The 21,570-nt window shown below is 39.8% G+C and overlaps 1 pseudogene; it reads left to right on the forward strand.

Annotated features, from left to right (window-relative positions):
• The first annotated feature begins 534 nt into the window (after positions 1–534).
• On the forward strand, positions 535–19,855 carry LOC115918296 (annotated as a pseudogene).
• The last annotated feature ends 1,715 nt before the right edge of the window (positions 19,856–21,570 follow it).

Here is a 21,570-nt window from a genome sequence, read left to right on the forward strand (position 1 = left end):
CTGCAAGTCCCCACCATCATATTCCTTGCTGTAGAAGACTGGTTTGAACAACCAAGACTAACAAAACAAGTTGATGCCTATAAGAATTTTTTGTTCCATCGCTTGAACGAGATGCCAGCGGAAGACGCTAGCTCCTGATTGGATGATTAGTCCCGTGGTTTGTTAGACCGAAGAGGTGGTAGTAGCGGTGGTGGTGGTTGGATCAGAGGCTGGGAACCCAAACACAGACCAAATGAACGGCTGGGCTAGTCTAGGAGATGGTGATGGAACGATTGTGTGTGTTTGATTGAAGACTTCACAGAGGATCCACTTCCTGCGACCTGTTTCCTCTCAGTGGGAGTACTCTGCGGCTTCTTCCTGTAGTAATATCTGGTGATTGCTCCAATCCCTGTTAATTGTGTCATCACTTCTTGGTTTCAATCGTCAAAACAATAAGTTTAGACTAGTATAAACCAAGATTCTTGTGTTCACTTGGTTTGGTCGTCTGCCAGTCCTTGAGAAATTGATTACAGCTAGCTTCTGTGCAAGACCTTGACTCTGAACTGCTGGTCCCACATCAAGTTGTATTATATTTCTTGAGTGACGAGATGGAAACAATGAGCTATGCACCGTTTTTGACATGCTTCAATGCTTTTCATCTTCCCTACTTATCTCCTCCACCAGGTAGGTTGGTCAGGTGTGTTTGTTTGTTTAAGCGTTTTTGTTTCTCGCTGTCTGATGTAAATCAATACCGTTTTCTGTGAGTATGAACCTCCCACTATCTTCTGAGAGCTTGAAAGTAAACAACTGTATTTTTAACTTTATTGTTTTTTATATTAATTGATTGTAATTAAAAGTTTGAATGCTCAATTTAAATCACCAGATAATATAATGATAGATATCTGGGGGCCAGTTTCTCTAAGCCGCCATACAGTATGTGCGTCAAAGTTGGCGGACATCCCTTAAAAATGCGTACACAGATTCTATAACGCATGATTCTATGGATGAGATGTCCAAGAAGTTGTCCTTATGATGGTTTCAACCCCCCCCCCCCCCCCCCGGAACAATACAGGTGTACATGTGTAATTGGATTCTAGAGCACGTAATAAAATAGTACAGCTATCATGCAGTTGTATTGGTGCAAATATTTTTAATGCAATTATATTCATAACTTTGAAGGATGGCTTCAGGGTTTTTAGATGTTTTATTCTACATCTGGAAGTCATTTGACAGATTAATTTTTCTCTACCTGACTTGCATGTATTTACCCTGTCATCTAGAATATGTGTTGGAATATGAATAAGAGAATAAGTCAAAATTGCTAAGGAGGATAGAGACCAGGTTTTAAAATTTCAAATGTTCTCTGTGACATGTACTGAAATAATTATCCTAGTTCATACCCACTTTCAACGAATAATGTGTATATTTTTCATAACGCTATTTTATATTAACACAGAAAAAAACGATCATGAATTAAACAAAAAAACATAGCTACAGGAACTCATATTTAGAATTAAACATGGGTGAATTTTAAAGGAAATATAAAATATTAGGATAATAATGAATCCGCATTAAGAAACAAAATGATAATTTAAATGAAAGCCAAGATTTAAGAATCAAGAATAAATAAAGCATGGTAGATGTTAGACTTAAATTCTCCCTTCCATAACTGTTTGTCATAAGATACAATAAGTCAGATAACAGTATTTTTACAACAGCGTATCGGCATGCAGGCTTTACTCGTATACAGTGTAGATATGTGCACAGCTTCCTACATATTCACTGTTGCCACCAGCTTGGAGACAAGATGCATAAATTAGCTTTTTTTTCTCCATGATTGAAAAGATGACTCATTTTTCTCCGCGTCGTCGTCGGTTTGTCTGCCTTCCCGGCATGTTCCTCATCAGATGGCGAGGTGGAACAAGATACGAGAGAAAAGAGATTCATAATTGATGCATACCGATGCGAGCTGAGAGTGGATGCCAGCAGTGTGTGTGGGTGTGTGTAAAGGCGCTTGTGTGTGCTGTATAGTGCGATGTACCGAAGAGATACCAGCATAGGATGTTATAAAGATCAACGTTTTAACACTCCTTTGATTAATTTATGCATGTTCCTCATCAGATTGGTGAGGTAGAACAAGAAACGAGAGAAAAGAGATTCATAATTGATGCATACCAATGCTCAGGCTGCGCAGAGTCATCATAGATGCCAGCCATGTGTGTGTGTGTTGTATAGTGTGACGTACACACAATAGGATATTATGAATTGACAAGGAATAAAGAACAACATTTTAACACTCCATTAATTAATTTATGCATGTCCCTCATCAGATTCAGATGGACCTGTGGAACAAGATACAAGAGAAAAGAGATTCATAATTGATGCATACCGATGCGGAGGCTTCGGAGAGTGGACGCCAGCAATGTGTGTGTGTGTGTGTGTGTGTGTGTCGTAAGGGTGTGTGTGCTGTATAGTGTGATCGTACCAAAGAGATACCAGCATAGGATGTTATGAATTGACAAGGAATAAAGAACAACATTTTAACACTCCCTAATTAATTAATTAATTTATGCATGTTCAGAACAAGATACATGCACAAGAGAAAAGAGATTCATAATTGATGCATACCGATGCGGAGGCTGCGGACAGTGGATGATCATAGATGCCAGCAATGTTTGTGTGTGACTGTGTATATGTTGTATAGTGTGACGTACAGTACATAGGATGTTATGAATTGACAAGGAATACATTTTAATTTATGCATGTGGGTAATAGCATTATGAAATAAGCAGCATTTCTACATTATTATTACCTGAACACCATTTATCTTTGTCAGCATGAATAGAACATTGAGAATGAACTACAAAATCATTACTTTTGTAGATCAGAAGCAACATTTCCCTTACTACCAATACCCTGCAATAAATGCAAATGGTATGATTGATATTGATTGATCTATTGTCTGCTTGGAGATACATAAGGGCGTTATCTCTACCGGTATGTAAAATGCCAATCACATTTTGGGCTCTCTAGTCTCTGCAGACAATATTGGTAAGTACATAGTGATACTGGAAGAGATATGGCTTGTTCTAAAAGGGGGAGCATACATTTTCTGCATTTTCGGTCTTGCAGATTTATGAATGCATATATACAGCACATTTTGTTTGAAACCTTGGAATAGAGCCAGAAGGTGTTAATGACATGTACATCTAGTACATGTGTGTCTGGAGTACATGTACAGTACGCCCTTTTGACTCTCGGCAGACAATACAGCAGTAGCGTTTGTACAGCTAGACTACATGTATATGTGGTTTTTGTATGGTGTTGAGATGACATGACTGTCATAGTAAGCTCGTGAGTCATACATGAATTAAATACCTTGGCTTTAGGTTGCATACATGCATGTGTACATGTAAATTAGTCTGGTACACACAGTCACAGACTCATTTTCTTTGTGTAAAATAAAATAAAATGGAACAGCCTATATGTTGTTAGCCCCCCCCCCCCTAAACATAAGAAGAGAGACGGAGAGAGAGAGAGGGGTGGGGGGTAAGTAGTGGGGGGGGGGGGACGAGAGAGAGAGAGAGAGAGAGAGGGGGTGGGAGGGACGAGAGAGAGAGAGAGGGGATGGGGGGTGGAGAGACACAGAGAGAGAGAGAGAGGGGTGGGGGGGGGGGGGGGACGAGAGAGAGAAGTTGACTTACCTACATTGGTTTGAGCTGATGTTCCCTTAAAGTGGTGTTTGCGGTTCACTTTAACTCAATTTTGTCTGATTTCGTTCAAACTTTCACCAGTCTGCCTCTATGGTTTTCTGCTATCCTTTTAGAGTAGTTTACTACCAAGGTTGTATTTCCCTCTACTGCCTACTAGTCCAGGGTAACCTCCAGAAGATACCCTTTGTTGCCCTTGCCTCCCCCTCCCCCCCCCCCCCCCCCCCCCCCATCGCCAAAAAAGGGATTTCAACTAGGAATCCCACTTGAGGCTGTCCATTTATTTCTCCTTTGTTTGTAGAATCTTTCGTAATTTGTGCAAAGTTAATATTTTTGTTTTTTTATGATATTCACCTTTTCTACTTTGGATGCATTCCAAAATGTGGGAAGAAAAAGCAACATCTACATGTTGTTAGCTCTGCCCAATTTCCTTCTTTCAAAAGCACAGGAAATTCGGCCTGACAGAAACAAGAAGTTTAATCAAGTAATATGCCATGTTTGATGTTACCTTCATCTAAATCAAGTTTCTTTGGAGGTTCAGTTTCCAAGACATCTGGTACTTCCGATGGAAAAAAGAGAGTTTACAAAGTTAATTAATAATGGGAAACTGGTTAATGAATTGCATGATCTACATTAAAGGTTAAAGATAAAGGTTGCTCATGATTTATTGGGAGGGGATATTTCCAATTTACTGTTTTTATTTTTTCTTAGTTTTGTTTTCATGAGGCTATGAATTGACTTATTCTACTTTTGCTATTATACTTATGACTTATTGCTCTCAAGAAAAAACTCATCTTTTGTATTTCATCTGTTCCTTCTTTCTTTCCTACCTCTTTTATGTTTACCTCTCAATTGACATAATTTGTTTCTCTCTCCGTCACTTTTGTGAAGCTATTTATTGCCTCCCGTCTTTCTCTTTATTACTGTCTCCCTCTCTCCTGTATATTTTCCTCTATACCATTTTACATTTATGTATTGTAGTGACTTTTTTCCTTGATTAAAGGTAAAGACCAGTATTGGAAACGACCCAATTTCAAAAAATGAAATGGAAGCTCTCATTACCAATCATGTGAAAGAATATGTTTTGACTAATACATGATGATAACAAATTTGCCGGGAAACCGCCTACTAATTCATATATTTGGTAAATTTGTTTCTCTCATGGTCTGTGAGAGATATAGGGTAGTCCCATATACATCTTTCTGTGTATAGTGCTTGTAACTTTACGAAGAATGGGCCAAATTTCTTATCATTTTGATGATTCCAGAACCGTGCAGATGCTAGATGCTAGATGATCAACCTTTTCTGATCGATTCCACAACGTTTCTTTCACAATGCAATCGCATGACCATAACTGGTCTTTTCCTTTAAAGCTCTTTATCTACACTTTCTCCTACCTTTTAATTTCTCTTGCCCCGTCTCGTCTGTGTATCTAGCTCTTTTATGGTGGCTCTCCACTAGTGCTGTAGTCAAACGTTTAACCGTCCGGTATCCGACCGCCGATGGCGGATTCCGTTTTCAATTGGACGGTTTTGTTTTCCCGATTTTTTTTTTTTTTTTTTTTTTTTAAAGATTTTTTTTTTTTTTTTTTTTTAAGATTTTTTTTTTTTTTTTTTTTTTTTTTTAAAGTTTCGGTTTATGCCCTCCACCTGGCACTATGCCTGGCAATGTCTCCCAGCTCAGTAATCTGTGTGTGGACTCACCACTCCAAAACTAGAACAACACTCCAATTTGTCTGTCATCTTGGTTTGAAAGTAATCTTTGTAATAGATCTCATCATCTCAATATGTAGTTTATAATAATAATTCATCCAACTTTTACACAAGGTTCTGTCCTAGGTCCTCTACTGTTTTTAATTTACATTAATGATCTTACACATTCTTCTAAAAACAACATTGTTACTATTATTTGTGACAAGTTCACCAGCACAAATCGGCCCCTTTAAATGCACCTCGCAGTTAAATGAAAGTTGCCGACAGAGTCAGTAAAAAAAAAAAAAATTATTTTTTTTTTTTTTTTATTTATTTTTTTTTTTTTTTTTATTTTTTTTTAATCGTTTAACCGAAAACCGTCCGGTTTTGACTGGCGGTTAAACGGAATTGGAGATATCCGTGATGTTACAGCACTACTCTCCACTTCAACCTGTAAAAACTCTTAAAGATTTCTTTCCTTTTTCAAATTCTTTTGCTCTCCATTTGTTCATTCTTTTTCTCATCTCTTGTCCGGAAGAACAGTCAAGTTGAATTTGATTTGATGCTTTAATGTTTCCACTCCTGGAAATAGAGGTAATTTAGGTGCAGGCTTGGATTGGGATAGAATCAAACACAAATTGGCAGGAAATACATCTGTTTTATGATGATTATGACTAAGTCCAGTACAAGCAAAAAAGGGGGTTAAAAGTAGCCGTGATACATGCACTTTCCGACACGGAAATATCGCTCATCCCATATTTAGAATACCATATGTAAAAAGAATGTTATATCATTTTATTGGGATTATTCAAAAGGGCTGCCCCTGAAGTTGTTTCCCATTATCTTCTTGTTTAATAAGAAGAGATGACACGAGGTGTATATCTAGAAACTGAGCGACAAATTCCCAGTTGATCTGAAGACGAGAATAAGAATGAAAATAGAATGGTATACCTCCTGTCTGTAATTGATTTTCTCCTTATATAAATCATATTTTTTCCCTTTCTGATTAAAATTAGTTTGACAAATCATGCAACTGTCCTATTTTTATGAACTCAATTCGAACATGTGATACAAGTAACCAGAGTGTCACATGAGCCTTATTGTTTCAAGCAAAGTAGTATCTCTTTGTTTTAAGCTATAGGTACAAGTATGTGAAGTTTATAATGTCACATTCTTTTAATGAATTTGTATGAGGAAGTGATTATTAAATGTGAATAGATTTTTCAATAGATTTAAATCTTAGTTGTATCATTATAACTGGATAATTATTTTCATTGTCTTTTGCCTTCTTGAATTAATAAGTATGTATGTACATGTATGACCTTCCCATATCTTGTTGAGACTGAAGTACAAAAGAGGTGTATGGGGTGTTTGCAAATGTGATGTTTTACAAACAATTCTTTAATCATAATTTATATTCATTTTGTGCATTGTCATGCGACAGTATGGCATATTTACAATGAGTTAGGGCCTACAGCAATTATATGATGTACAGTAGTCAATAATTCGAAACTGTATATGTGGCCTGTGTGGGTGTCTCAAATTCCATTAGATCAAACTATTTGAAGAATTTCAAATTGAATTGCAAAGCCAAGTATTAAAATGATTGCTACTAGCATTTCTAACTCAAATTTCCTGATTTCAAAGAACACATGCAATGCTTTCCATTGTTATGTATGGAAGCTTTAGAAAATTGCTTAGTGTGTCAATGTCGTATTTTGCAAAGTTCAGGAAAAAAGTCTTTTATTTCAATTGTAGGAAGCTGTATATGAGTAAATAATACCTTTTTTCATATTTTACACGGTGTCTTGCATACTTTTGAAATACAACCTTGCTTTAGTTTGAGTCATCTTATCTCCTATGCTATAGATATGCTTGCTCGTTTATGGATCTCTGGTTCATTTTCATTGTCTGTAAATCAATATCGCGAGTCATTAAGAATTCCTGGCATACCAGCCTTCCCAACAAAGGGAATGAAATACATAGAAGAGGTGAACAAAAATACCGAGGCTATTGTCAGTTCTGTTGACAATAGGGCTGGGTCCTCTGTACGTAGTAAGGATTCCATAACGCACAAAAATTAAGCCAAGAATGTATTCTTCATATATCACTGTGTATGTTATAGTTCAGAATTCTTTCACAGTATTAATGATCCCTTTTCCTGTTTGTTTTCCTCAAACTACATTGTAGTTTCCAAAGGAAATGACGTTAAGTTTATGTTGAAGTATATGAATTAATGTCCTTATGGCTCTAAACAGATGCAACAGTTATTATTTTGTAACACTAGATAAGTTGTAGCTTCTTTGTAGTAAATAATCAAGTTTATCCATTGAAAAGATTGACAAAAGTTGTGAAAATGCATCACATAATAAAAAAGGGCCTGCAGCATGGCTTTCATCGAAAGGGTGCGGTGCGGTGCGGCGCGGTGTGGTGTGCTCAACGCACCCATTCGATAAAAGAGGGGGGCCTTTTCTCGAAAGGGTGCGTTGAGAGCGGAGTACCGTTTTAACACACCCTTTCGATGAAAGCGGGGGGGCTTTTCTCGAAAGGGTGCGTCGACTAGTCTTTCGCATCAGTCGTTTAAAATGAGGATCTCGGACAGAAGGTAATAGTTGCCAATTTAAGTATATCGAAAATGTATTAAATAAAATGGAATGGTCTTGATACAGAGTGGTCTTTTTCGTTATTACTATGTTGACAGAGAGAAGGAAAAAAGGGAAAGGGAAGATAAAAGGAAAGAAAGAAGAATAAGAAGAGAAGAGGGAAACGGGGGGGGGGGGGCGAAGGACTCTTGCCCCCCCCCCCCCCGCCAAAAAATAAATCAGAGAGAGAGAGAAGGGAAAGGGAAAAGAAGATAAAAGGAAAGAAAGAAGAGGAAGAAGAAGAAAAGAGGGAAACGGGGCAAAGGGCTTTTGCCTCCTCCTCCCCCCCGCCAACAAATAAATAGGAGAGAGAGAGATAGAGAGATAGAGAGAAGGGAAAGGGAAAGGGAAAGAAAATATAAAAGGAAAGAAAGAAGAAGAAGAAGGAAAGAGGGAAACGGGGGAAGGGCGAAAGGGAGAGAGAGAGAAGGGAAAGGGAAATGGAAAGAGAATATGAAAGGAAAGAAAGAAGAGGAAGAAGAATAAAAAGAAAAGAGGGAAACGGGGGCGAAGGGCTCTTGCCTCCTCCCCCCCCCCGCCGCCAACAAATAAATAGGAGAGAGAGAGAGTGAGAGAGAGAGAGAGAGAGAGAGAGAGAGAAGGGAAAGGGAAAGAAAATATAAAAGGAAAGAAAGAAGAAGAAGAAGGAAAGATGGATACGGAGGAAGGGCGAAAGGTTCTTACCTCCCCCCCACCCCCTCCCGCCAAAAAAATAAATAACAGAGAGAGAGAGAGAAGGGAGAGGGAAAGAAAATCTAAAAGGAAAGAAAGAAGAGGAAGAAGAATAAGAAAAGAGGGAAAGGGGGCGAAGGGCTCTTGCCTCCCCCCTGCCAACAAATAAATAAGAGAGAGAGAGAGAAGGGAAAGGGAAAGAAAATATAAAAGGAAAGAAAGAAGAAGAAGAAGGAAAGATGGATAGGGGGAAGGGTGAAAGATTCTTACCTCCCCACCCTCCCCCCTCCCGCCAAAAAATAAATAAGAGAGAGAGAGAGAGAGAGAGAGAGGGAGAGGGAAAGAAAATCTAAAAGGAAAGAAAGAAGAGGAAGAAGAAGAAGAAAAGAGGGAAACGGGGGCGAAAGGCTCTTGCCTCCCCCCCCCCCCCCGCCAAAAAATAAATAAGAGAGAAAGAGAAAAGGGAAAGGGAAAGGGAAAGAGAATAAAAAAGGAAAGGAAGAAGAATAAGAAGAAAAGAGGGGCTCTTGCCTCCTCCTCCTCCCCCCCCCCCCCCCCGCCAAAAGATAAGTAAGAGAGAGAAGGGAAAGGGAAAGGGAAAGAGAAGATAAAAGGAAAGAAAGAAGAGGAAAAAGAAGGAAACGGGGGCGAAGGGCTCTTGCCTCCTAGCCCTCCTTCCCCTCCCCCCGCCAAAAAAATAAATAAGAGAGAGAGAGAGAAGGGAAAGGGAAAGAGAAGATAAAAGGAAAGAAAGAAAAGAATAAGAAGAAAAGAGGGAAACGGGGGCGAAGGGCTCTGGCCTCCTAGCCCTCCCCCTCCCCCCCGCCAAAAAATAAATAAGAGAGAGAGAGAAGGGAAAGGGAAAGAGAAGATAAAAGGAAAGAAAGAAAAGAATAAGAAGAAAAGAGGGAAACGGGGGCGAAGGGCTGTTGCCTCCTTTCTTTCCTATTCTCCCTCTTTTCGTTTTTTTTTTTTTTTCTTTCTTTCTTTTCTTTCTTCTCTTTTCTTTCCTTTCTTTTTCTTTTTTTTCGTTTCTTTCCCTTTTACTCTCTTTTTTCCCCTCCCCCTTTTCTCTTTTTTCCCGACGGCAGCGCAATTTTACCGACAATATCCTGACAGGTGGGGGGGGGTGTCGCACCCCCACACCCCCTTTGGAGACGCCCCTGCCTTCGCCACTGTTGGCGACCACAAGGCTATCAATACAAATTAAGACATATTAATGAAGATTCTTTTTTAATGTTGCAGAGAGATAAGTATTTTCTCTATGAACTTGTTTAATGGACAATAAATAATATTAAAAACATGAATACTATAGCGGTATAATGATGAGAGAGATGATTTAAGTCATACTTTTTTTCAATGTGATTGGAGTGGGCTTGAGGGTGGGGGGGGGGGGTCCCCTAAGATCTCGGCCGTTTCACAGCCGATCGCCGCGAAAATGCATATTTATGGTAATTTATGCAAACAAGGTCAGAGAATTCACATATTTACCCATAAATCATATATAATTCATATTCGAGCGTTCTTTTTCACTTCATATATTCGTTAGAATAATAATACGACAACAAAGTTGGAAGAGCCAGTTTATCCCTATGTTATCTCTTGTTTTGATAATTTGTATTTATGTATTATATTATTTTGTTATTTCATTTCATTTCTAACCACAATTCAACTATTTTTAGCCAAAATCAAACACATTTACTTGAAACAAGACCAAATAACCAATGTTTTCTCTTTTTTTAAAAGAATAAATGGTATTTCCATATGTTTGGTACATAAATCACAAAAATGAGCGATTTTAGGGCTGACATGCAAAAACAAAAGGTCACGTGACTCCGCAATTATACGTCCGATTTTCAACAAAAAAAATGTTTCAAAAGATGCGTAAGACTCGAAAGAAAAAAGTCATGAAAGAAAAACTTTATATCTGCCGCGGTTCCGGAGTAGTCGCGAAATTACTAGAGAGCACTAATCTTTTTTGGGGCCCTCAAAAATTTGAAAAATCGTACCCCCCCCCCCCCCTTGAACGCCAGGGGGGGGGGGTGTATCTCCCAAAAACGGTAAATTTTAACGTGTTTTTTTTACACGTTTTTTTCACAGGGCGGAGCCCTCAGAAGCTCAGGGGTATTAAACATCAAAATTAACGTCGGATGAGCATAATTTTATACCTTATTTGTGACAGTGGCAGGACACAATTTGGTGTTGGGTCCAGGGGGCGGAGCCCCCAGAAGCTCAGGACTTTTGTCCATTAAATAATTATTATTTTATACCTTATTTGTGACACAGGGTCACGAAATGGCGTGGGGTCCAGGGGGTGGAGCACCCGGAAGCTCAGGGGTTTTGGGCAATAAATAACGGTCAGATGAGCATATTTTTATATCTATTTGTGACACTGGAAGGACACAAATTGGTGTTGGATCCAAGGGGCGGAGCCCCAAGAAGGTGAGGGTTTTTATACATCAAATTATCGTCAGATGAGCATATTTATATATCTATTTGTGACACTGGCAGAACACAAATTCTTCTTCCTCTTCCTCTTCTTTCTTTCCTTTTATCTTCTCTTTCCCTCTCCTTCTCCAACATAAGATGCAAGACGGATATATCTCGACTCACCTTCTTTCCAAGAACCATACGGGCCTGGAATTTACTCCCCCCCCCCCCCCCCCCCCAGCATCTTTGCCTGCGACGCAGTCGAAACCTTCAAAGCCGGACTCTTATGGGAAGCCATCCAAGGGGGTAATATAATCATAGTCCCTCCCCACAACTGCAATGTGATGGGACTTAATTCTAAAATGTTCTAGAAGCAACAAACACTCTCTCTCGAACGATAACGTTCTTATTGGTCATCTTTATATCCCTCTTGAGGATCAGGACCAGGATCAGAACAGATTCTCTCTCTCTCTCTCTTATTTATTTTTTGGCGGGGGGGGGGGGAGGGAGGAGGCAAGAGCACTTCGCCCCTGTTTCCCTCTTTTCTTATTCTTTTTCCTCTTCTTTCTTTCCTTTTATATTTTCTTTCCCTTTCCCTTCACTCTCTCTCTCTCTTATTATTTTGTTGGCGGGGGGGGGGGGGCAAGAGCCCTTCGCCCTTCCCCCGTTTCCCTCTTTCCTTCTTATTCCTCTTCTTTCTTTCCTCTTATATTTTCTTTCCCTCTCCCTTCTCTCTCTCTTATTTATTTTTGGCGGGGGGGGGGGGAGGGCAAGAGCCCTTCGCCCCCGTTTCCCTCTTTTCTTCTTCTTCTTCCTCTTCTTTCTTTCCTTTTATCTTCTCTTTCCCTTCTCTCTCTCTCTCTCTCTTATTTATTTTGTTGGCAAGAGCCCTTTGCCCCCTTTCCCTCTTTTCTTATTCTTTTTCCTCTTCTTTCTTTCCTTTTAGATTTTCTTTCCCTCTCCCTTCTCTCTCTCTCTCTTATTAATTTTTTTGGCGGGAAGGGGGGGGGGGGGGGTAAGAACCTTTCGCCCTTCCCCCGTATCCATCTTTCCTTCTTCTTCTCTCTTTCCTTTTATATTTTCTTTTCCTTTCCCTTCTCTCTCTCTCTCTCTCCTATTTATTTGTTGGCGGGGGGGGGGAGGAGGCAAGAGCCCTTCGCCCCCGTTTCCCTCTTTTCTTCTTCTTCTTCCTCTTCTTTCTTTCCTTTTATCTTCTCTTTCCCTTCCCTTCTCTCTCTCTCTCTTATTTATTTTGTTGGCAAGAGCCCTTCGCCCCCTTTCCCTCTTTTCTTATTCTTTTTCCTCTTCTTTCTTTCCTTTTAGATTTTCTTTCCCTCTCCCTTCTCTCTCTCTCTCTTATTAATTTTTTTGGCGGGAAGGGGGGGGGGGAGAGGTAAGAACCTTTCGCCCTTCCCCCGTATCCATCTTTCCTTCTTCTTCTTCTTTCTTTCCTTTTATATTTTCTTTCCCTTTCCCTTCTCTCTCTCTCTCTTATTTATTTGTTGGCAGGGGGGAGGCAAGAGCCCTTCGCCCCCTTTCCCTCTTTTCTTATTCTTCTTCCTCTTCTTTCTTTCCTTTTAGATTTTCTTTCCCTCTCCCTTCTCTCTCTCTCTCTGTTATTTATTTTTTTGGCGGGAGGGGGTGGGGGGGGGTAAGAACCTTTCGCCCTTCCTCCGTATCCATCTTTCCTTCTTCTTCTTCTTTCTTTCCTTTTATATTTTCTTTCCCTTTCCCTTCTCTCTCTCTCTCTCTCTCTCTCTCTCTCTCTCTCTCTCCTATTTATTTGTTGGCGGGGGGGGGGGGAGGAGGCAAGAGCCCTTCGCCCCCGTTTCCCTCTTTTCTTTTTATTCTTCTTCCTCTTCTTTCTTTCCTTTCATATTCTCTTTCCATTTCCCTTTCCCTTCTCTCTCTCTCCCTTTCGCCCTTCCCCCGTTTCCCTCTTTCCTTCTTCTTCTTCTTTCTTTCCTTTTATATTTTCTTTCCCTTTCCCTTTCCCTTCTCTCTATCTCTCTCTCTCCTATTTATTTGTTGGCGGGGGGGAGGAGGAGGCAAAAGCCCTTTGCCCCCGTTTCCCTCTTTTCTTCTTCTTCCTCTTCTTTCTTTCCTTTTATCTTCTCTTTCCCTTTCCCTTCTCTCTCTCTCTGATTTATTTTTTGGCGGGGGGGGGGGGGCAAGAGTCCTTCGCCCCCCCCCCCCCGTTTCCCTCTTCTCTTCTTATTCTTCTTTCTTTCCTTTTATCTTCCCTTTCCCTTTTTTCCTTCTCTCTGTCAACATAGTAATAACGAAAAAGACCACTCTGTAATCAAGACCATTCCATTTTATTTAATACATTTTCGATATACTTAAATTGGCAACTATTACCTTCTGTCCGAGATCCTCATTTTAAACGACTGATGCGAAAGACTAGTCGACGCACCCTTTCGAGAAAAGCCCCCCCGCTTTCATCGAAAGGGTGTGTTAAAACGGTACTCCGCTCTCAACGCACCCTTTCGAGAAAAGGCCCCCCTCTTTTATCGAATGGGTGCGTTGAGCACACCACACCGCGCCGCACCGCACCGCACCCTTTCGATGAAAGCCCTGCAGCATTAACTTGGAAATTGTCAGATAAGAAAAAAAAAAAGAAAGGGAAAGAAAGTTGAACTGTTTTGTCAGTGGCTGTCCCCCTGTCTGTTTCTGTCGCGGAGAAGAAAATTAAATCAATCCCTAGGCTCCATTCTCTACATAGTCTGCATAGCTGAGGCCTGTTGATAGCGTGGGAAAGTGGCTGACCAGCTTTGCCTACAGAGCGTTTGCTTGCACGCATGCACAAAGATGGAAAAAAGGAAAGAAGGCCTGTCCTCATCAGCTCCAGATTGCCAAATATCCCGCTATTTCAACTATCTCGATCGCAAATTATCCAGCTAGTTTGCGTCTTCATCTGCCTGAAGTTGCAATTAGCAGGATATATTGTCGGGATAATCAGCCCAAGATATCTTGGGATAGTTTGCAAAATATCCCACTATTTGGCAAAATATCCCGCTATTGGTCAGGTGCGGCTTCACCAGCCTGAAGACTCGCACTATGCGCGAACGCTAAGCGAAATATCTCAAGCTAATTTCTCAAGGTCGAGTTTCAAGTTTCGAGGTCGAATCTCGAGCTGATGAAGACGTGATTTGTAACTTCAGGATTATTTCCCAAATCAGAAATAGCGGGCTATTTGGCAAATCTTGAGCTGATGAGGACACACCTAGAGAGAAGAAATCAAAGAAAAAAAAGGAAAGTCCTTAAAAAAAGGTTAGAGACGGGAGACATTTTTGTTTGTATCCCAGGGAGAATGTTGCCTAATGCTGTCAAAAAGAATGAAGGAAGTGCACAGGCGACACTAATAAACATCACATTTTATTGTCATAATTCATGAGATTTATCATTTTGGGAAATGTGTTCTCTTTGTGCTTCCTGGGAGAGCTTGGATATAAGTCTGTATAAAAATCATGAAATATTATTTGTACTTTTAAGAAAGTCTGTAAACAATGCTTATATCTTGTGCTATTGAAAAAGTGGAACATATTATTTTGCACTATAAAAAGGGCATTGAAGCAGCTACATCTTAAATTTCATCTTACAGTGTATTTTTTCAGAAATTAACTAAATTTATTTTTTACTTTTTCTCATCCTAATGTACTAATACACCCAGTCCCCTTGGTAGGTACATACATGTACATGCAGGGGCCACCATGATAAAATTGTAGTCTGTACAAAAAGTATATTGGGATGATCTTATCATATGAATGGGAGGGAGACTGGACAGACAAGTTGACCTTTTTTTATGATGTCACGTTGAGGTCAAGTATCTGATGTCAAACAGAACCATTGTGTACAAAGCAATGAGTCACATGTATTCAAGTTGTATGGTCAAGAGGAGATTTTTAGAACAATGGTCAATAAGTTCAATTCTCGATCTTTATCAATGATTAATACTGGAAAATAAGCCTCAAGTACACATGTGCTTCCATATTTGATGCGGTACACATGTGCTTCCATATTTGATGCGGTACCCTTACATTTGTATGTGTTTGTTGCGTTCAAAATACTTTCCTTGGTATGATACTGTAGCATTATGCAGGTACTGTAAAAATTGAGTCTTGCAGAAGAGTATGATGTCAATGAGTCAATCATAAATTTCCATCATAAATTTCCTTATTGCCATAAATTTTCTCCTTTAATTAAAGATGTTGTGCGCACTTCTAGACGTGTGACAGAAAGTGCTTTTGCGATGTTCAAGATATTGGTCTTGGGCAGTGTTTGTAATGTATCATCAGTTGCTCATGTCCTGTGATGCATTTATCATCTTCATCAATCTAATATTTCTAATCGGTAACTCATTTATCTCTATCTGTTATTTACAGGTGACATGGGTTACGCCATGGGTGGACGATCAGAATCGCCGAAGGAGCTACCGTCACGCACCAACCGGCAGCGGCGGAGCGTAGAGAGACGGGAAGGTCCGCTCGTCATGAGGTGCGGCGATGGTGGTGATCACAATCACAAGGCTACAAGCACAGCAGCGACATCAACAAGGTGTGCCAGCACGCAGACGTGAGTGTCTTGCTTTGCTTTGCTTACCGGTATCTCACATCATAACAGGAAATGATCCCCTCTTCCTCCCGTTCAAAAATAAACAAACAACAAACAAAAAAATAGAGGCCCTGTTTATAGCACACCTATATGGTCAAAAACTTCCTCTGACTATGGAGACATTTTGTCTTTATCATTTCTTTTTTTATTTACATTTTATTTGGTCTTCTTCTTCTCCTTCTCCCCCCCCCCCTCTCTTTCTCTCTTTCTCTCTCTCTCTCTTTCTATTTCTATTTCTATCTATCTATCTTTAATTTTAGTTTAGATGTATACATGATATCAAAATATATCAAGATCCTTTTGCATGTATGAGATATGATCAATATTGGCAATCCCAAACAACCCCAAGTGATTGTTTCTTGTATCGTGTCAGTGTTTTTCTTTACTTTGTAAATTTTGCTCAGCATAAGCACTTCCACATTGCACGAACAAATGGTAAAGTCTGTGCTAGTAGTAGAAATTATGTCTACGTGTGAAACTGTAAGCATGCAAATCATGAACCCGGTAGAAGCTCGTTTGGATTTTAATTTTCTTTTTCTTTTTCTGGCAGAATTGTACACTCTGACCCTCAGAAAAGATAAGAATCAAATGGTTGAAATATTATTTGCTCAGTGCCATGGATAAGCCACATTCCTGGCATATGTGAGTTGATGGTGTCTGCTTCAATCCATAGGCCCATTCATATTGTAAACTTAATCTTTTTTCGTTCAGAGGACATTGAGTCAGACTATTGGTTGATTTGGTGATGAAACATATTATGAAATGGAAGCATTTGTGATAAAAAGGAATATAAACAAAATTAAATCAACACTTTCTTTCCACAAGTTCACAATGTAAATACAGTGTAGAGTTTGTATATGTACGGTGTACATATATACTATAAAAGAATTGCAGTTATTGAAAAATGTTTGAATACAGATTTAACTGCATGATATTGACTGAATTAGTTTTCCGGTGTGCATGAGCTTGAGTTTAAAGTCAAATTTGTTTGAGCTGGGCTGGCCTGTCATAGTACAAACTTTTGCATGTGATCTTCTGCCTATAAAAATGTATGTTATCTTTCTGTTTCAATTTAATTGATCATGCACAGAGTTGGAATGTATTTGCAGATCTGTTGCACTTCATGCCCAGCTACCTAGGCTGAAGTAATAACAAAAAAAGTAGATTGTGGGTGGTGGCTGGTGAAAGGGCGGTGGACAAAATTTGTAAAATGGTGAACTCTTTTTGTCCTAAGGGTCTGGACGTGCTGGTCAACAATGGGGGCCATAGCTTGACCAGAGAGATTGACTGGTTCTTAATATCTCAAATGTATGGCATTCTTTTACTGGAGGCCTTTTGTTAACGGAATGTCCTTTTGGGTAGAATTGACCTACCGGTAATACAATGAGAACAACTCCCACATGCAATGTACAAGAATGGCCAAACAGTGTGTGCATTACTATTTCATAGCATGAACTTTCTTTTGATGCAATATGATATGGTCTTCACTCTTTAAGTAGGTTTCTACCTGTATATGTACTGTAGGTAAATATAATTGAAATGGTAGCATATACTAGTTAATGCATGAAACATAACAAATGGACTCTCGTATTCATCATCAGTCACCTCCAGTCAAAATAAAAAGGGGGAAAAATGAACCATTTGTCTTTAGAATGATTATTTCCATTCAAAAGTTTTATTGGACGTACCGGTACATGTAACAGGAATGGAGTTCTTTCAAAGCTTGCCATAATGGTTGGAGATATTCACTACTGACTGACGGTATGCGCGATAGCTCAGTTGGTAGAGCAGTGGTCTCTAGCTAATCCGGTGACCCAGGTTTGAAACCAAGGCGATGTGCTTGTGCCCTTTGGAAAGGCATTAATCCTCATTACTAGTCTTTCGGTAAGGACCTAAAGCCGTCACCCCTCTGGTTGCTTACTAACAAGCACTTATACTTTCTTAGCAGTCAGGTAAAATAACCACCACTATACGGTATGCAGAGTTCATCAGAGGTAAAAAAAACAGGTTCCATCATCCATGTAAACACCAATAAGTCTTTTCATATGATTTGAAAGCAATGTAAGGTACTCCATGATCATTCATTATTGTTCTTTTTGTCTCTTTCAAATTGTTTGTAGATTAATCACGAGTGAGATGGTAGGGATTCCTGAGATCAACCCAGACCTTCCTATTCCAAGCAGCTCTGGTCTCATGTCACAGGAAACCCTTCACAAGAGACCCTCAGCGACCATCCCCCCACCACCCCACCCCTCCCTTAGACACCGTAACATGCCCCAGCAGCTTCTACGCCCCTCGGTCATCACCTGCGCCCCTGCACCCCTCCTGCGAGAACCCAACAGGACTGATGGAGGACCGGTAGCTATGGTTCCTGGCGCTGGGGCGGGGCTCGGTCCAGTACCCCCGTACCTCAACGGAAGGGCGAGTAGCGCAGAGAGGTGGTCAGCTAAGATGCCTCAGAATCACTTACCTTTACAACCACAGAATGCAGGTGAGAAGAGAACTTGTTTGTGTGTGCGTGTGGTCTCCAATTGTTTGATCTGAAATGATGTCTTAAGAGCTTCAAATAGCAGTTTAAAGGAAAGAACTGTAAGTTTAATTTAGAGATTGATGTGATTCATGTAGCAATCTGAAGAGTATTGGTGTGCAAAGTGATCAGAAGAAATATCCACCATTCCTCAAAAGCATGAGGTGAATACCATAATAGGAATTTTATACCACAAAGGAAATAATGATCTCTTCATGGACTAGGAAAAGATTAATGTAAGTTGTCAGCTGTTAGCAGTGGTAATCATCTTTTAGTAGACATATAGAATTCCATAATTAATCTTGGAATCTGTGAGTGAAAGAATAGTACTCTACATACACTAGCATATCTTATACCATTAACCATTTGCATGTTTCCTTTGCAGATATAGATCCTGACATTGAAGAGCATTTCAGAAGAAGCTTGGGCAAAACTACCGTGAGGCCTACTCCAGTCCCCCACCCACAGCCACCAGTCCACCTGCAGCCCCCTCCCCCACCCTCAGACAATCCTTATCACCTAAAGAAGTCAACATCACAGGGTCTGTCGACGATCACTTCGCCAAGGCTCTCGGAGACAAGTGGTCCCAGATCAAGGACGTCATTGAGCCAGTGTCGAACAGAACATCGCCCTCTGTGTCCCCTTCCCTAGCCCTGTCGTCATCGCCCGTCGTACAGCAGCAACAGGCTTCGGTGGCTTCGTGAACCATGGAAAGGTGAATACCATCAGGGAACTACGTATGAGTCATTGCTGAGATGTGAGGTTGTACTCGGACAATCATCTCCATTGTGCAAAGGAGATTTCGACTCGCCGGTTCTGAAATGTTCCAAGGCCCTGAAATGTTACAAGTGTGCACACCAAGTACCTTTCTTGATGTCATGTTAAAACAGTCATCTGAGCTACAGACTTTCTGACCCATTCAAGTATATTCATCTATTTTGCCAGTAATTCTTGCTTCTGAGGAGTCAGCATATCCGATTTACCAGTCATCCAATACAGTTTGAGCACAAGAAGAGCCAGTTTAGTTGTAATTATTGTATAGCAATATGATGGGACTGGGGTCCAAGAAAAGTGAGTATTGGGTGGACCAGTTTGCTATATATACATATGAGTAATTGAGAGACTGGGAAATATTGTAGGTATAGTGGCATACACATTATACCAGTGGTAAAAGAATCAAGTATAATGTGTCAAGCAATTTAAAGAAGACAATCGACATGCTTTGTCAAGACATGCAGTCATCTCAGTTTGATAATTTTCAGAGTTTGATAAAAGTTTGGACGGATGAGATCTTAGGCCAGTAAATTTGCAGTCTACTAAGGGCAATCAGAATCCCTAGTAATTGCAAGGCTGCACACTTCTTAACCAAGAGCTTTATCCTGGGAAAAAAGAAAACCTATAAGATGACTGAAATATGGTGTGCTATGTTTAAATTGATACCCCTGCTTGTACGATGTATCATGTATTTGCTACGTCTTTTTTCTTTAGTCATCTGTTTTGTAATTGTAGAGTGTAATCCAATTGGAGGAAGATGTTGTCATACTTGTACATGTGGATGTAGATAAATCATGGATACTGAAGGAAAAATCAGACAAAGGGCTTTGTTTCTTCACGCCCCTTCATGGACCCTCCTCGTTGCTAATGCGATTGGGAAACGGGCGTCTCCGAAAATGAAATGACAGGACACACAATACAATGAACAGTGTGTTTCTTTTAATGAGTATTGTAAAAGGGATAAGTGAGGAGAGAGGGGGGGGGGGGGGGGCGGGGAAGAGAATCATAGAAAGATGGAGAGAGAAAGAAGACAATGGAAGAGGACGTGTGATAAGAAAAAGAGAGTGAGACAGAGAGAGAGAGTGAAAGATTGAGAGAGAGATTGAGAAGAGAGAGAGAGAGACAGAGAGAGACAGAGAGAGACAGAGAGACAGAGAGGAGCAGGTGTGTGGCTATGGAAATTTGGCAGGTAGCCAGGTAGCCTTAGCTTTTGTGTTCAGTTGATGACTGCAGAGCTATTAATCTGATTTGCATGTTACAAGTATTTTGATGTAAATGGCCCCCCATGGAGCCTAGTAACGTCAGATGGGAGACAATAGGAGGTCAGGATGGATAGAGAGAGACTGTGAGGGGTACATGTACTAATTAAAATCGAATCAAAACGATTTGTAACTATTAGAGTTCTTGTGAGATGAACAGGTTCCTAAAGAATATTGCTTGTGACACAATATAACACCCTGGGTGTTCTCTCTCTCTCTCTCTCTTCCTCTCTCTCTCTCTCTCTCTCTCTCTCTCTCTATTTCTCTCTCCCTCCTTCTCCCTCTATCTCTCTCCCTTTCATAATGAAATGATTTATTTCTAGTATTATATTATTTTTCTGTCTATAATTGTTAGGGCAAGTCAAGTTACAACAGCAAAGCTCTTTGATTTTTTTTGCCATTGAAGATTTTGCATCACAATTTTAGATCTTTTCAGGGGATGTGATACTCACCTGAAAATGAGAAACAAAGTTATCCTGTTACTAGGTTGTGGTGTATATTTCTTTTTAATTAGTTAAAATGCTTGTCTGTCAAAGAAACCATACAATATTTTCCTAAAGTGAGAAAATGAAGGGTGGAGCTGTGATCTTGTGAGGTTTTTTTTTTCATGCTTAAGCTAAGAATGTGTACATGTCTTATGATGTTATATTTATATGTGAAATAGAACTGTAATCAATCATTCCTGCATAGAATTTAAACATACCGGTATTTTTTTTTTTTTTTTTTTTTTTGGGGGGGGGGGGGGGGGGCTGGGGGTGGATAAATTGTAATAGCATCTCTACACAAAATCTTGTAGTCTCCCAAAAGTCTGCCACCAAAGGTGGTGCCATTAAAGCCAATACCTAGATCGTGATTTGTTTAAAAAAATTAATATTGCTTTGCTCTATCCCTTCACTGTCTCTAAGGTTTTGTATACATGTATGTGTGAAATATATACACTAAATGTATTTTGCAGCAATAAGTATAAAGTTGGTTCTTTGCCATTCCCAACTTCTTGTACTCTGTATAATCCAATTTACAGAAGATGAATACATGCTCGTCGTCATCATCATATATCTGAAAAATGTACATAAAGTGTCAGGACAAGTTATCCTTAAGGAATATCTGTAAATATTGTACAATATAAACTGAATTATATGAGAAGAATTGATCTTATTGTGAAGTTGCTTGTCTTTGTTGTTGAGGTACGATCGTGATATTAATGTTGAAAGATGTTTTTCTGTATTGTATGTAAATGTATAGCCGTGGTTCCCTATACATTTCAAAGTGAAG

This window comes from Strongylocentrotus purpuratus, unplaced genomic scaffold (genome assembly GCF_000002235.5).
Source record: "Strongylocentrotus purpuratus isolate Spur 01 unplaced genomic scaffold, Spur_5.0 spur5_scaffold_6, whole genome shotgun sequence".
NCBI classification, from domain to species: domain Eukaryota; kingdom Metazoa; phylum Echinodermata; class Echinoidea; order Camarodonta; family Strongylocentrotidae; genus Strongylocentrotus; species Strongylocentrotus purpuratus.